At 47.8% G+C, this 17,051-nt stretch overlaps 1 long non-coding RNA gene across 1 annotated transcript; it reads right to left on the bottom strand.

Moving 5' to 3' along the window:
- Nucleotides 1–3,827: 3,827 nt before the first annotated feature.
- Nucleotides 3,828–15,840, bottom strand: LOC103790910 (uncharacterized). The gene is made up of 5 exons (XR_013526063.1): nucleotides 15,548–15,840; nucleotides 14,363–14,671; nucleotides 14,087–14,201; nucleotides 6,703–6,905; nucleotides 3,828–4,772 (listed from the first exon to the last, which is right to left on the bottom strand). It is a non-coding gene; the product is annotated as an uncharacterized LOC103790910 (long non-coding RNA).
- Nucleotides 15,841–17,051: the final 1,211 nt, after the last annotated feature.

The raw sequence follows: 17,051 nt of genomic DNA, 5'->3' as shown, positions 1-17,051 counted from the left end.
ACCAGTAGGAGCTGGTGTCTGTGGGTGCCAAGGACAGCCCAGGTCTTTCTGCCTGACACCTTGGGCTCCAGAGAACTTACCTACAAAATACTCCTTTGAAATTACAATCGTGGGTTAGGTATCTTATTCCTGTGGGGCAGGAGGCTGTAGCAGCCTGTGACTTGATGAGCTCATGTTGGCTGATCCCATGTGTGGAAGGGACTCTTTCTTTGGGGGAAACCAAGGGCCAGCCCCTCCCCCCTCCCCCAGGTGCTTGATTCACCAGCAGAGTTGGGGACACAGCATGTCTAGAGGAGCCAGGCCCGAGCACAGCAGCTGTTGAATCCCAGACATAGCCACTTGAGACCTGCAGCCTTTCACCCAACTCTTGGGACTCTGACATCTTAAGGCTCCATGGTTGTGTCCTTGTCAGGGTGAGGCCATATCTGTGATCCAAAGTGCCTGGAGCTGACACGAGAAGGGACTGTGCACCCTGAGTGAGTGCCATCTCCTCTGACTGAGGCCTCTCAACCTGGAGATGATAGTTACTTCTGGCCACGGTTGCTAAGCATGGGCAGACCAGTGTGGGCTACCCTGCTGTGAGTTTTCTCTGCCTGCTCTCTAGTCCTTTGGATGAAGTGAGACTCCTGGGGAGAACTGGGGTGGCCTAGCCACTGGGTCTGGATCCTTCTGGGTCATGTGACTGTGTTTCTAGGAGCAGAAACTTGCATTCTCAGGATTCAGGATCAATCCAGCACCAAAGATGTGTTTTCAGGAGAACAGACCTAGAAGTGGGCCTGTTTGGCATTTCAGAGTCAGGCAAACCATGCAGGGTTGGGGAGCATCTGTGGGTCTGCACAGGAAGGTTCCCGTGAGGACTCCAGTTGTCGCCTAGCTTGCTGGTAACTTTTGCCCCTCTGCCAAGCCCTGCCGGCCTCCCTTGACTGTGATGGTGCTCCGTGCCATCCTGTCTCCAGCCTCTGCAGGATGCCCACCCTACCCACCTCTCTCTGGGCTGGACTCATGTTCAAACCACTGGACTGGCAGGGAAATGACTTCTTCCCACCTCAAGATGAGGTCTCAGCCCCCTTGTCTTGGCATAAAAACACCTTTAAAGTGAAAAAAAAGAAATGCTTCGGGCACCTGCCAGCAAATGTGGCGTGTACTTCTCTGGAGAGGAAACCCGCTGGCCCAGTTTGGAAAAGAATCTCATCTGAGACTGTATCTGATTTCTTTGTTTATTGAGACAGGATCTCAGTCTGTCACCCAGGCTGGGGTGCAGTGGCACAATCTTAGCTCACTGCAGCCTCGACCTCTTGGACTCAAGCGATCCTCCCATCTCAGCCTCCCAAGAAGCTGGGACTACAGGTGTGTGCCAACATGCCCAGCTAATTTTTTAATTTTTCTTTTGTAGAGATGGGGTTTTGCTATGTTGACCAGGCTGGCACTGAATGAACTCCTAGCTTCAAGTGACCCTCCCAACTTGGCCTCCCAAAGTGCTGGGATTACAGGGGCGAGTCACCACAACTGGCCTTGTATCAGATTTAGTACTGATTATATTTTGAATTACTGTAAGTTTAGTATGTCATCATTTCAGAATACTCTGCTTCTCAAAAGAATGGAGACTACAATAGCCTGAGTCTCTTTTATTTGCAAGTTCCCCAGATAATTCTGAAACATGCCATCCTGAGGCTGTCCACTGGGGCATGTTGGAAAGTAGTGGTTCTCACACTTGGCTGCAACTGGAATCACCTGTGCAGCTTTTAAGTCTTAGTGGCAAGACCATACTCCAGACCACAAAACTCAGGGCTGGGGTGAAGGGGGCTGTTCATCAGTAGTTTAAATGTCCCAGGTGATTTTAATGAGCAGCCAGCTTTGAGAACCAGTGTCCTACTGGAAGCAGCCTCCTTTCCAGGTGTACCCCCTGAGCCTGGGAAACAACTCCTGCAAAAACCTTGTGTCTGAATAACTTTATGTTCTCTGTCTCCATCTGGTGGCTACTCTACTACATTGCTACTATTTACCTGTACAACTTGGGATCTTGTCGTTTGCCAAAAGAATCAAAGACTTAAAATTTTAAGAAATAAAAATAGCTACAAAATATACCACTATAAAGAACAGAGTAATCTAAGAGTCATAAATGCATTCAAATAATGCATCTGAATCTTCTGTGGTACTTGCAATTAAAAAGCAGTCAGTAAATAATACTTACTCCCATTATAATTAAACATGTTCAACCCCATTTTTCGGGTACTGTGGTCCATTTTGAAAGAATGGTTTCAATTCAGTCAAAAAACATATTTAGTCTTATTATATACCCAGCAGACTGTTGGCAATGGTGAACAAGCAGTCTACATGGTGAGAGAGAGAGGGGTGTGTGTGTGTGTGAGAGAGAGAGAGAGAGAGAGAGAGAGAGAGAGAGAGAGAGAGAGAGAGAGAGAGAGAGAGAGAGAGAGAGAGAGAGACAGAGAGAGACAGAGAGAGAGAGAGAGAGAGAGGTAGGGAGAGAGAGATTATTATTTTAATGAAAAGGCCGTTTGGCATGTACTGTTCTATGAGTTTTATAACCCCACCCCAATCAGGATTCCTAACACTTCCATCATTCCCAGAAAACTCCATCACACTTCCCTGTGTGGCTTCCTTGCTCCATCCCAATCCCTGGTCACCAAATGAATTGCTTTTTGTCCTTGTACTTTGCCTTTTCCATGTCATTAAATGGAATCATACAAAACGTAACCTTTTGAGGGTGGTGTAACTTACCAAAATTTCCTTCTTTCTGCTTGTTAGGTTTGTTTTGCCTTTTCTTTAGTTGACTAAAGCTGACATTTAGATTGTTGATCGGAGACTTCCTTCTTTTCTAAAATAAGCCTCAAATGCTATACATTTCCACCTAAGTTCTTCTTTAGCTGCATCTACACATTTGATTTATTGTTTTTCTTCAGTTTAAAGCATTTTCTAATTTTCTCATTTCCCCTGAGACTACCTCCTTTGACCCCTGGATTATAGAAGGAACATTCAATATGGGTGTCTTTGCTGTGCTTACAGCCTTAATCCTGTGGAAACTGGTATTCCATGAATGGAAAATTGAGCCTTTAGTGAACTTGAATACTGTTTCCCATCACTGCCCAGAGAGCAGTTTCTCAGCAGCCAGCAACGTATCAGAGGCAGGAAAAGAGCAGCTAAAAGGCAAAGGAGAAAAATGGAAGACATATGCCTTTAAGTGTGTATTTTAAGCTAAATATGGTGATTAAATATCACCCAAACCCATTTTTTTGTACCTTCTTGTCTCACATCGAAGATATGTATGAAAAACTAGTTGGTTCTTATATATCCCTAAATTCCTAATTGAAATCAATTCCAACAAATTGTAGGTGCTCAAGAGAGAAATGTAAATTTTAAATATATGTATTCAGTACAAGTTACTTTCATAACATTTGCGGCATTATCAAAATATAATTTGAAACACCTCTTTATAACCAACTAAATTAACCAAATGACCTTTTCTTAAAGGCACAAATTAAAAGGTGGCAAAAGCACCATGAATTTAGTGTGTGGGATCACCTTTTCTGAAAGGGCATCAGGAAATGTGGGTAGAGGTCGATGTTGTGGTCACTTGCTGGGAATTAACTCTAGTTACTGGATCGTAGGGAGGTGTGGCAGGGAAGGTGGTGGGGCGGGGAGAGCAAGGCCACTCCAGAAGCTCAGAGCAGCAGCTCCTTATCAACCGTGAGTTGTCAGTGTCCCAGTGCCCCGTGCAGCTGTGGCAGTACAAACCAGCTGCACTGCAGCTCTGCTTGCAGCTTTCTAGAAATACAACTTGGTAACAACAGGAGATTGTGGACACACTGTTTTTCATTAGTTTATTACAAAACTACAGATACAATATATAACATTCTAACTCCTAAATCCTCTGCCTTCTTTTTTTTTTTTTTCTGAGACTAAACGCCCTCAAAGCCCCTGTCTGCTTGGCCCCTAATACAACCTGACTCCTCGGCTCCTGAATGCACAGGTCAGAGGTTCCAACAAGCCTGACCATGGTCAGTGCTGTGGAGCCACTCCCAAGGTGGCTGAGCTCTCTGTGAAAATTTAAATCGCTGCCAAGTGATTCTAAATAAATAGCGAATGGATTGTTTCTGCCCTTAAGATGAAATCCCACATATCTTATGCTCAAGCTCCCTATTGCCACCTTCGACACCTAGAAATTATGGTGGGATCTTCACTGACTTGTTAACCCTGGGAGTGCCCCTTGTGATCCAGATGAGTCAAAACAAATGGCCAGGATCTCTTCTACAAAGCCCATGATGGCCCTTCTGGCTGTGTCTCCAGTCGGTGCCTGGACACTGCCCCTGCACTTCAGGGCCATTCTGACCATTTGGTCTCTTTCCTGGGGGCTAGCGGGTGCTCCGGTGTCATCTCCCTCTGCTTCTTATTTTAGAAACTGTAGGATATAGGACTGGAGCATATTCCCATTCAGTTCAAGGGTTTCTTTGATATAAAGCAAGTCTGAGGCACTGGCCAACCTCAGGAAGTAAATGAGTGCCTGGCAGATTTGGGTCTGTAGGCTGGCAGAGTACTTGAATTCCAAAAAGACTGTAGTGTCTTCACTCTTCTGTAAGGCGGTGACCAATGTATTCCAGATCCAATCCGAGCATACTGGTCAACAGACCCATACTGGTCTCTCTTGCCTGGGACGGAAAGGGCGGTGGTAGATCTGACGTGCACTTTGAAGTCCTTGCATGATGTCACAACTGATGTCAGGGTGCTGTAGGCCTGGGAGGTCCATGGGGCTGTCGCTAGAAAAAATTCACAGTCATTAAAACACATGCAAACTTAGAAATAGGTGGGGTGAGAGGGAGAGGGACAGAAGGAAGCATAAACACAAGTGCTCACAACAGTCATTTTATGTGTTCACTTCATTCTCACAATCATCCTGTAAGATCAGGGTGGTGACTGACTGTAGACTCCTAGTAAGTGGCCAGCTGCCAATCCCCAAACCTCCCTCTTTCCCTACATCAGCCTGCCACATGCTTAGAGCCTCTGCTACCCAATATAGAGCCTTTGGTGACTCAGAAAAAGGCTTCTTCTCTGGGAGGAATCTGTCCCATGGGGTAAGGCTTTGTGGCAGAGCAGGGACTGAACTGTAACCCCACCTGTCCTCTCAGTTGCGCACTTCTGAGCAGCATGCAAACCACACACTACATATGGTAGCCCTGTTCATGCAGCAGAAAGGATCATTTCCTCACTCGCAGCAGCATCCAGACACTGCTCGGGCCATAGCAAGTCGCACATTTTATTGCAAAGAGAAAGAAAACTTACAATTTCAAGGATAAGATGCCCAGATTTCTATCTTTTCTCTGTTCCTGTAGGCCCTAGAAAACAGCCTGCTTTCCTCCTTAGCAGAGCTACTGCTACCCACTGCATTTTGGGGTGTCCTTACTCCTCAAGATGGGTGACAGAGTAGAATGCAGCTTCTCTTAACTCTCACAGCCCTTCCCTGCTTCTCTATGGCCTCTGAAGACAGGCAAGCAGGCCCATTCCATTTGGTGGATGCCACTGCCATTGACAATGGGCCAGTGCTAGGGCAATGAGGCTCTCACACTCCAACCTGTCAGTCACAGTCTTTTGTCAGTTTCTGGCTCCCTTTTCATATGTGGCTCCTGATAGCTCTGCTACTGGATGCTTTCTCGTTCTCCAACTTCCTGCCTCTTTGGAGCTTCACTTTCCCTCCAGGTCATGTAGTCCCCTCTCTAGATCAACTTCTATCTCTCTAGTAGGCTGAGGGTAAGAGCCAGACAGGAAGGCAGGTAGGAGCCAACCACCACTGAGGTGCCCTGGTTTCAAGGCTATCTCAGCTCTCCAGAAGGTGGACATCCACCTCAAAGAGCTCCAGCCCCAAAGGTCACCCTCAGTTGACTTCCTCAGCTTTAGAAGCCGGGAAGCTACTTCTCCACAGGCTCCAGCTGACTGCTCTGCCTGGATGCTCTGGGCATTAAAGGGGAGCAGAGTCGGACTTCCCTTGCTTGATGCATGCTCTCCTCTCCAGGAACACAGCCTTAGGTTTCAGATCTTCTGAGAGAGACGCAATAAAGCATATGCTGGCATTCAAAGTGAGCAAGATTCAGAGGCTCCCATCCATACACCTAAGCAGCCAATGGTCCTGAATGACATCTCAGGGTACATGGCATGCCACTAATTAGAGATAGATGCCCTCTTACATTAATGGCATCCATTCTGTACACAGTTCATAGGGGATTTCCAGTTTATATCCCCTCATTCCAGTTTTTTCCTTTCTTTCTTCTTATTAGAACAATATATGCTTATTGCAGACAATTGAGAAAAATGAAAACAGAAAAAATCCTACTCATCCAGAGGCAATCACTGTTAATAATTAGGCCAATTTCCTTTCAGTCCTTTTCTATCCATCTATTGCAATCACTCTGTGGAAATTATTTAATACCTGCTTTCGTTTGTTTAATATCAGAAGTATTTTTCCGGATTACCAAATTCTTGTAATTTTAAATGGCAACAAAATATCCCATTATATATCCCACTGTATAGATAATGATGTATTTCAATGTTCCCCTAAACTTGCTTTCAGTATGTCTCCATTTCTTCCCAATACTATGGTAAATAACATGTGACAGATGTTTTTAACAACAATGTAGACTGCTGTGTGCTGTCCCAAGAGGCTTTCCACCAGGGAGAAAAGGGAAACTTTCTTACCTAATGGAAGGGCAGGATTTCTAAATACATTTCCCATTGCATAACAAGCGTTCCACTGACTGTCATGGCAGCTTCTGTTAGGACAGTGGAAATTAGGGCCTGGATAGACTCCTCAATGATTTCTGCAAGTGTGGGTTTTTCCATATGAGACGGTTGCAGACAACGAAGCTGATGTCCAAGGCCCGGAGCGCACTGCTTTTTACCTAGAAAAAAATGGGAACACTTTAGATATGTTTTGCCAAAGAGATGTTTTCAAAACTCTAATTTCAGCTTTAAAAAAACCCAGGCCCTAGACTTCTTAAAGCAAGTCCTTGGAACTCTATAAGGTCTTGTCTGGTTAACATTCTGAGCCATCAGAAATGTGAGGTTCTACAAAACTCCTCTCTCTGATTATTTAATTATTTTATTTAGTGTTAGGACCTCAGAGAGGTCTACCTTCCTTGTTTTACCGAGATGGAGTCTAAGGATTGGGGCAACAGGACAAGGCTGGTTTACAGCAAGGTGAGGAGGAAAAGCTACGTTCCATAATACCAGTCAGTACTTTTCTACTGGACTAGAGTTTCAAGCTCTGTGGCCCACCAGAACCATTTGGGGAGGATTTTCCTTTTGTTTTAAAACCAATTTTAAAACCAATTTGCAGGCCCTAATCTCAGAGTTTCTGATTGAATTACTCTGAGATAGGACTTCCCCAATGATTAGCAGATTTTCAGAAGCAGTATTCAAGCAAGCACATGATATGCATCAGGTACTGTGCTAGGTGCCTTAACATGGAATTCTTATATCCAGTGAGGTCTATGCCACGACTTCCATGTTCCAAGTGAGGAGCTGACCTTCAGAGGAGTTACATAATATACCAAAGTCACGCAGCTACTAAAGGGCAAGCCAGGGCTTGAATCCATGTATGTCTGACCTAAAGCCCAGACCTACACTTCCTAAACTTATTTGTTTAGCAGGTAATATTCAAAGTCAGGAGGTACTCATCTTTCTGACTTGTCAATTCTACTTAAAAGATTTTTTTTTAAACCTGAATATGTCATGTAGTATTACAATTCAAATCTCAGCCTGTCACCGCTGGTGTACCTACAAGAGGCTAACTCACCTCTCTGGGATTCAGTTCCCTACTCCCTGTACAATGGTAAGTGAGAGCCGAACTCCGGTTTTCCAGGGCAGCTGGAGGTATCAGAGGTGTGTGAAACAAAGAAACTCCATCTTGAAAAGGAGCTGGGTAAAAGAAGGCTGAGACCTACTGGACTGTATTCCCAGATAGTTAGGCACTTTAAGTCACAGCATGAGATAGGAGGTCAGCAAAAAACGCAGGTCATAAAGACCTTGCTGATAAAACAGGTTGCAGCAAAGCAGCCAGCTAAAACCCACCAAAAGCAAGATGGCCACAAGAGTGACCTCCGATTGTCCTCACTGCTGCACTCCCACCAGCGCCATGACACTTCACAGATGCCATGGAAACGTCAGGAAGTTACCCTATATGGTCTAAAAAGGGGAGGCACGAATAATCCACCCCTTATTAAGCATATCATCGAGAAATAACCATAAAAATGGGCACCCAGCAGCCCTCAGGGCTGTTCTACAGAGTAGCCAGTCTTTCAAACCTTTACTTTCCTAATAAAGTTGCTTTCACTTTACTCTATGGACTTGCCCTGAATTCTTTCTCATGTGAGATCCAAGAACCCTCTCTTGGGGTCTGGACTGGGACCTGTCACCTGTAATGGAGGGACTGGTGGGGCACAGTATTCCCAGTGCTATCTGAGAGCCCAGAACACAGACAGCAGGCCTCTCATGTGTGCTGTAGTTACAAACGTCCTCATCAGCACCACCATTATCCAAACACCCAGAGTGGGGGCAGCATGAACCATCTGTGGCTGTCCAACATTTCAGTACTTCTGAGCCAACTACAGGCTTCCCAAGGCACATCACAGGCAATGTGGACCCTGTGAGTGTTGGACACCTAGGAGATGAGCCCACAGCTGCAGTCTCCTTCCCAGGACAGCCCCTCATACCAAGGGCACCATGATCAAAAGGGCAGGGGCACTCCCTGGGAAGGTGGGATCACCAGCAGCACCCCAGCACTGCTCAAGTCCCAACAGCCAAGACTCAGGGAGCCCTCCTCCCCTGAGCTTTCTACCCTCAGGAGGAGGTGGCAACTCTGGAAACGTCCCCACTTCTCAGCAGAATCTGGGACTGCCTCAACAAGCACCCTGCAGAGAACCTAAAGACCAATCCCCAATTTTATTCCAGAAAGTTTGAATTTGTACCACTTCATTAGCCTTCAGTCCTTGAGCACTGAGAAGGGGTGGGGGCTCAAGCATCCCCCAGGGGCAGGGGCCGTGGTCCAGTCCACTACTGTACCCAAGCACCTTCTCAGAGCCTGATAGGTAGGAGGCACTCACAAACATATGACTTTAATCAACAAAGGAATGCAATTATAGCAATAATAAAGGATTTTCCAAAAGAAAAACAGTAAAACCATAACTCATTTCAACTCATTTTCCCCATCTGCAGGCATATCATCACATATTTACAGTACTATAAATGCCACGTACATGCAATTTTACATGCTGTGTATTTCCCTTGGTGTGGTACTATGAATAAGCTCATGTTCTCACCCAGCCTCTGTGATTGACATCTGTGTGTGTGATGACCCACCAATCATGTGTTATGCCACTGTCTGCCAAACCTCCCCTCACCACTGGACAGCTACCTCATTTTCATTCTTTTCTGTATTATGGATAATGTGAATAGTCTTATGCATTCTGCTTTGCTTTTCTATTGCATTCTTGCCTCAGGAGGAACACTCCAGGAAGGACGGAGTGGACAGAAGGGCATCACTGTCCTCATGTCATAGGTGAAGAGAGTAATACCAGGCATGTGCCAGCATGATCTCCTGCCGTGGGAGCTCTGCAAAAGCTGCCGGATGAATAAACGTGGCTCACTCACCTGACGCCCTCAGCGAGGCCCTGGGCCAGGGCTCTGTCAGCTGCCCACACAGTCAGAAAGTGACTTTCTGTAAGTCCATAGGTTAGCGTACCAGCCCCCAAACTCCATTTTTTTATTAAGACATGAGTTTCAAAATCCCCTGTGAATCCTACAGGAGGCAGGGACCAAATAAAACCAAGCACTTCTTCCCACCTTCTCTTATCATTCTTCCCTCCTTCACACCTGGGCTCAGCGTCCTGAGAGTACAGTGGGTACTAGAGAGCAAGCACCTCCCTAAATGTGCTCCCTAGGGCCCCTCATGGCCTCACCTCTGGCGCCAGCGTTTTCCAACAACCTGGGCTCACTCCCCTTCGGCTTCCACGTGAGCTGTTCCTTGGCTTCCAAAGCTCTTTTCCAGCTGTATCCCTGTGGAGTCCTCTACCCTTTTGAGGTCTTTACTCAAATATCACCTCCTCTGCAAAGCCATCCTGACCACTCACTTAAAATCATACTACCACCCAGGCACCCCTCCCTGCCTTGATTTTCTCCACAGCACTCTCACCACTTAACAGATAACACATTTTCCTTAGTGTGTGGTTTTTCAGAGATGGGAATCTCACTGTTACCCAGGCTGTATTGAACTCTGGCTCAGGTGATCCTTCTGCCCCAGCCTCCCAAGTGACTGGGACTCCAGGTGTGGCCACTGCTCTAGGCTTTACTTACTTTCTTGTCATCTGAATGTCTCCTCCCGACACTAAAGCGTGAGGTCCACAAGGTCTATGGTCTTGTCCATTTTGTTCACTGCCATTTTCTCCAGAGCTGAGAAAAGTGCCCAGTCCCTACTGGGTACTAATTAAACATTTGTCAAGAAAATAAATAGTAATATTATCGTATAAAAATATTCTCATTCTACACCAGGGATTTTGCTTCCCTATGGCTCATCTCACTATGAAAAACAACCCCATTGTAATCCCCATTTCATAGATGAGGAAACTATTGCTCAGAAAAGGTAAGCTACTTGCCCAAAGACACACAGCAAGCCAGAAAGGCAGAGCAGTCTGAATCCAGGCTGTCAACCATCAGAACCTGTGCTCTTAAGCAGCATGAGGTGCTGCGCATCCTCCCAGCCTCACATCCAAAGGCAGAAGCCATCCAGGGCCCAGTAGAGCTTTATAGGAAGAACAGCAGGTCTGACTTTTGGAATATAAGCAGCGCCTAGCTTACAGCTGCAAGGGGAGAGGGGCCCATTTGCTGTGACAAGTAGGACTAGGGCTTTGACGACCTGGGTGCTAAGATAACAAATCCTGCCAGACCAGAAAACTGCTTCAACCAAACAGGCCCAGAGGGGAAGTTTAGCTTAAGCTGGTAGATGCTCGAGACAAGGTCTGGCCATTTGAGGCTGCCTAAGCCTTCTAAAAAAAGTCAGAAGCCCCCTCTGGTTTAGAGGTCCAGTGGGAGGGATCACATGGCCAATTGCAGCCCACATGGCTAGCTGTACACAGGTAATGCGAGTAAACAAGGTCTTTGACTTTTGGGTTCTCTTTTTCTTTTTTTTAACTACTTCTAAAACTCTCAAAATTGTCAAAGATGCAGTTGTGAGAGTGGCCTGGCGCTTTGTCTCATATGTTCACCTCTCTTCATAAACCACCAGGTCAACCAACCACACAGAAAAAGTTTCCTGTCCCTAAAAAGACAAGTTTCCATTCATTAATGGATTCTTCCTTGCTCTGTTCTGTCCCCTGTGCCACAGTGAGTCAGGGCCACCACAGGGACTCTCCCCAGGGACTTGTCACCTTCTTTCTCCTAAAATGTACCATTAGCCTTTAAAATACCACTGTGCCTGTCACCATCAGACCCAAGAGCTACCTGCTATGTTGCCTTTGTAGCCAGAACCCTTCCAAGCAGAGGCAAAATTAGTTGAGATGATCAGATAAAGGCCTCTGCTCACCTGCTGCCCACACCCCAGCCCCGCAGGCTGCCCCTCTCCCACCTTCCTGCTCAGCCTGAAGCCCCCACCTCTTGCTTTGCAGCTTCCTTTCTGCAAATGGCCGACTGTTAATCCAGATCCCCACACTCTGATACTTCATCCTGTCTGCAACTGTGAGGGACTCCCATTCCAATGGTGTGAGAAACAAGACTTGCCAAATCCATTTCCACTCAGCATTACTTCTTCAAAAATGCTGAGCATTATCCAAGCCTTGTATTATCTTTCTGCTCTGGACAAGACCCAAGATCAAGCACATTGCTAAAGGGGGAAATGAAATGAACACAAATGGAAATTCAGACAATTCAGCTCTGCCAGTTACTGTGTGACTCTGGGCCTTATTATCTAGGCTTATGAGCCCTACGTGGGCTCATAAAGTTATCATCACTGAGAAGTTAACTGAGAGAACTGCTGTCAGAATCTTGCTACCTGAAACTGGGCACCAGCTGGGCATGGTGGAATACAGCTATGGTCCCAGATATTTGGAAGGCTGAAGGTGAGCCAGAGAGGTAGAGAGAGGCTGCAGTGAGCCATGATGGTGCCACTGAACTCCGGCCTGGACAACACTGCGAGACCCTGTCCCAAAAAACACGGGCAAGTCTACTTCACGTTGGCCGTAACTGTGGGAAAAAGGGATAGGGCCCCAAGTTATAATCAATGTATTCCCAGGATTCTGGCCCTTCATTCCTATTATTTTCACTTTGAGACGAAGTCTCGCTGTCACCTAGGCTAGAGTACGATGGCATAATCTCAGCTGACTGCAACCTCCATCTCCTGGGTTCAAGCAATTCTTCTGCCTCAGCCTCCTGAGTAGCTGGAATTACAGGCAGCCACCACCATGCCCGGCTAATTTTTGTATTTCTAGTAGACACAGCGTTTTACCACACTGGCCAGGCTGGTCACCTGGACTCAGGTAATCTGCCTATCTTGGCCTCCCAAAGTGCTGGGATTACAGGCATGAGTCACTGGGCCCAGCCTACTTCCCATTTATTTAATAGTAACAAGCTCACAAACAAGGAACCCAAGGTGCTGGTTAACTCTAGTCAAAGGAGGCTCCTAACTCAATGACATCAGAACCCCCTAGGGCTTACAAGTCATTCAGCCTACTCCAAACGAAATGGTGCCAACATCTCCACCAGGCCATTTCCAGGTGCTGCCCTGAGGGCCACACCTCACTAGGTGAATATACTCTAGACCCCAGAAGCATCTGCTCAGATCTCATACCTGCTTCTTTGCCCCATCCTACAGGAAGAAACCCAAGAGGAGCACAATGTCCCGAAGTCCACATTCCCAACCAGAGCCACCGATGGGAGTCCGCAGTCAGGGAAGAAAGGCACGGGGCAGACAGCTCAGTGAGCAGGGGGTTCCATGACTGTCTCTTGGGCTTGTTTCCCATAAGACGGTGCCTAAACACTCATACCTGGTATCGGCAGCCCCACATCTGAGCTGGAAACCTCAGGACTGAGGACCCCTTCCCTAGCAGAGGTTCACATGGCCCCAAGCAGGCCAGGACTCCCAGGCTTTACATCAGAGAACTGAGTTTCAGTCACCACAGTGAAGACTGGCAGCACAGAACACAGCTCAGTGCAAATCAAGACACATTTCGCAAGTCCCTACATACCTCAGTGCAGAGATGAACCAGCTGTGCGGCCTGATGGGCCTTATTCACACCTCATCAGCACCTTCTACGGGTTTACTCATGCACAGACTCCCCCGCTAAGCTGGCTTTCTAGGGCACAATACACCTCATTCACTCTTGTATTCCAGAACAGTGCCTGGCATGAAACCTGGTCAGGAGGGTGGAGGGGAAAGGGGGATGATACCTGTTTGTTGAGATGGTACATTAATTCTCTCCTGGGGCCCAGAACTGAAGAAACAGACCCATGCCCCTGCCTACCTCCCTAGCTCCAAGGCCAATCACCCTCCCCTGACACTGTGTTCCAGGCACACCAGCTTCTTCCCCAGCCCTTGACCACACCAAGCTTGATTCTGCCTCAAAGCTCTTGCACAAGCCAGTCCCTCTGCTGGGAATACTCCTCCAGGCTACAGTGGTCTTCTCATCTTTCAAGACTCGGCTCAGAGGTCACCCTCTCTGGGAAGGCCTTTCCCAACCACCCCATCTAAAGAAGTCATCTCCTCCACAGCCCGGCCTCTCTCTAACTCACTTCCAGTTTTCTTCTGAGAGCACATCTATTTGGTGTGTTTATTATCTCTCTCCAAAGAAGCCTTCTATTTTCTTCCTTTCTCCTTCCCCAGTGCCTGAAACAGTGCCAGGTACACAGCAGATGCTCAATAAATAGTCACTTGAGTGGGCCTGGCATGGGGGCTCACACCCGGTAATCCAAGCACTTTGGGAGGCCAAGGCAGGCCAATCACTTAAGACCTGGAGTTCAAGACCAGCCTTAACACCATGGCAAAATCCTGTCTTTACTAAAAATACAATAATTAGCAGGGTGTAGTAATTCATACCTGTGCTCCCAGCTATTCAGGACGCAGCATGAGGATCACTTGAACCTGAAAGGCGGAGGTTGCAGTGACCTGAGATTGTGCCGCTGTACTCCAGCCTGGAGGACATAGTCTCTGTCTGAAAAACAAAAAAAGTCACTGAATGCATGTACAGAAAAGAGAAATAAATAGAAAATTCAAGATGAGTAATATCTAACAAGGTCAAAAAAGAGAGAGAATAAAGGCGAGAAGAAAGGTACAAAGGTCAGAATGAATTGTAAAAATATAAGAGACACTTACCCAGGAGTATAATTTTTAAAGCAGCCATCACTCAAAAGGAGTTAAAATGGAGGGGCTAGGTGCAGTGGGTCACATCTGTAATCCCAACAATTTGGGAGGCCGAGGCAAGCGGATCACCTGAGGTCAGGAGTTTGAGACTAGCCTGGCCAACATGGTGAAACCCTTTCTCTACTAAAAATACAAAAAATTAGCTGGGTGTGGTGGTGTGCACCTGTAAGCCCAGCTACTCAGGAGGCTGAGACAGAAGGATCACTTGAATCTGGGAGATGCAGGTTGCAGTGAGCCGAGATCCTGCCACTGCACTCCAACCTAGGCAACAGAGAGAGACTTCATCTCCTCAAAAAAGAAAAAAAAATGGAGAACAGTTTGCCAAGTCTTATCTGTCTCTCTCTCTCTCTCTCTCTCTCTCCCCCACACACACGCGCACACACACACACACACACACTCTCTCTCTCTCTCTCTCTTTCCCCATCTCCATGCTCTTTGACCCAGTAATTCCATTCCTGGGAATTACCCCAAGAAAACAAATAAGAATAGGAACGAAAATAAAGCGCCTGTATAAAGATGATTCCATTCATACTGTTTATAACTGCAGACATCTGGACACAGCCAAAACATCCAATAACAAGGAAAATGCTTTGCCAAATTACACAGATCCACAGATCCACTATCACGTGGCAATTCAAATGACCAAAAGGAAGATAATAGGGAAACACAAAAAAAAATGTTTTAGAGTAATGCCATGTGAAAGGGTGGCTAAAAAAAAAAAACAACAACACTGCACGGAACTCATTCTAAGTACCAGGCACTGATGAGCACTCCTTCTGTATCCTGGCTCTTGAAAGAATCCAAAATGAACCTACTCTTATCCCCTTTTAACTAACAAGAAAACTGAAGTTGACAGTTAAAGAACTTGCCCAGGATCACAGAGCTGGCAAGGAATGGAGTCAGGATGTGAATATGTCATCCTCCCCCAGAGTCCTGCACATCCTGGAGTTATCAATGCATGCCTCAATGTCCTACCAAGTACTTGAGGGGCCCTTTCCCATAGCGACATCACGATTGTGTTGTGGAGGCCAAACTCAGGGACTAAATCAGCCAGCAAAAAGCGACTTGCACCAGAAATGCCTGCAAGAGAATACAGCAAAAGCCAACACAAAACACAACCAACCAAAAGAAAACTACCGTTGGGATCAAAAGACCAGGAGAAGGAAATGAGAGTGGTCAACAAAGCCAGGCTTCAGGAAGGACTGGGCAAGGCCTCGAGAGAAGAGCTGGGAAGGGCAAGGAGGGCTCCGCTCTATCCATGCCTCGGCAACCGGGCCGCGGCGGGGACCCTGGGGGCGCTGGCGCCTCGGCAGGGAACCCCGAGCCGGGAGGGCTGGACCAGAAGCGCCCCTCAGTGCTGCCGGAGCCGGGACGCCTGGAGAGCGGGACGCCGAGTCCGCCGCTCTCTCCCGCCCAGCTGCGTCGGCAACTCTAAAGCCGCGGCTACCCGGAGACTTTAAGCGGCGGCGGGGGCGGATCAGGGCGGCCGGGCGTGCTGGGACTTGTAGTCCGCGCCGCTCACCTGCCGCCGGACCCCGCCTTCTGGGGCCCCAACCGCGCCCGCGCCGCGCTCCACACTCCCCTTCTCTCCCGCCGGCCGCGGGTGGTGAGGGTGGGTGCCACCTGGGTGCCCCGGGTGGGGCTGCTCCGCCCCGGCTCCTCCCCCTGGTGCCCAGAGTCGGGGAAGTCTAGTCTCCCAGTCCGCCTCCGACACCCACCCGGCCTTGGAGCTTCCCGCGACCCCCGGATGGGGCGTGGCTGGGGCGCGGGGCCCCCGGGAAGCCAGGCGGGGTGTGCGTCCCGCAGTTCCTCAGCCGCAGCCCGGCCCTGGAAGATGGGGACCCGGGAGGTTCCAGGATTCGTGTGTGGGTTTAGGGACCGCCGTCTGGTGGGAAGGGGCTTACAGCGCTTCTTCCGTAGCAGGCGCACAGAGCGCTCTGCTATGGATTGCCTGTCCAAAAAGATTGCTCAGGCTTGGAGAAAGGGCTTTCTTCTGGACCACATTTACCCACCAAAACAAGTGTCCCATCCCTCTGCCATTCCCAACCCAGCAAGCCAGCCCAGACACGGGGGACAGCGCACTGAACTGTCGGTGGCTTCGGAGCAAGTGCCAGGGACTCAAATTCTGACTCCACCACTGCCTAGGGTGTGACCTTGGGCACTTTCGATTTCCTTTGAATGCCGAGTCTCCTCATCAAATAACTCTTTCATAGGGTTCCTATGAAGAATGAGTTAATGTATGTACAGCACCTAGATTGGCACATGTGGTCGCTGGATAAATATTAGCAATTCTGTCTAACCTCAGATCTGAGTACGGCCCTGGACCCAAGTCGTGGGCATGGAGCAGTACAGTACTGCCAAGGACTGGAAGTCCTCTGTCCCCTGTGCCTTCCTGTGCCTCCTAACCCAGCAATCAAGCCGCACCCATCTGTTCACCCTCATCTCCCATTAGTTCACCTCATGTGTTTTATTATCTGGCAAAACCGAAAAACCAAGACTCTGATCAAAGCTCCCACACTTCGATACTTCAACATCTGTCAACCAGAAAAATGTCTCCCTCTGAATTTTCTCTTGTAAGCTCCTTGATTGCAGAAGCCACTAGCTGTGTATTATTGTATCCTCTTCATAGGGCCAGATACAG

This window comes from Callithrix jacchus, chromosome 14 (assembly GCF_049354715.1).
Source record: "Callithrix jacchus isolate 240 chromosome 14, calJac240_pri, whole genome shotgun sequence".
NCBI lineage: Eukaryota > Metazoa > Chordata > Mammalia > Primates > Cebidae > Callithrix > Callithrix jacchus.
This window is presented reverse-complemented; position numbering and strand designations above follow the sequence as displayed.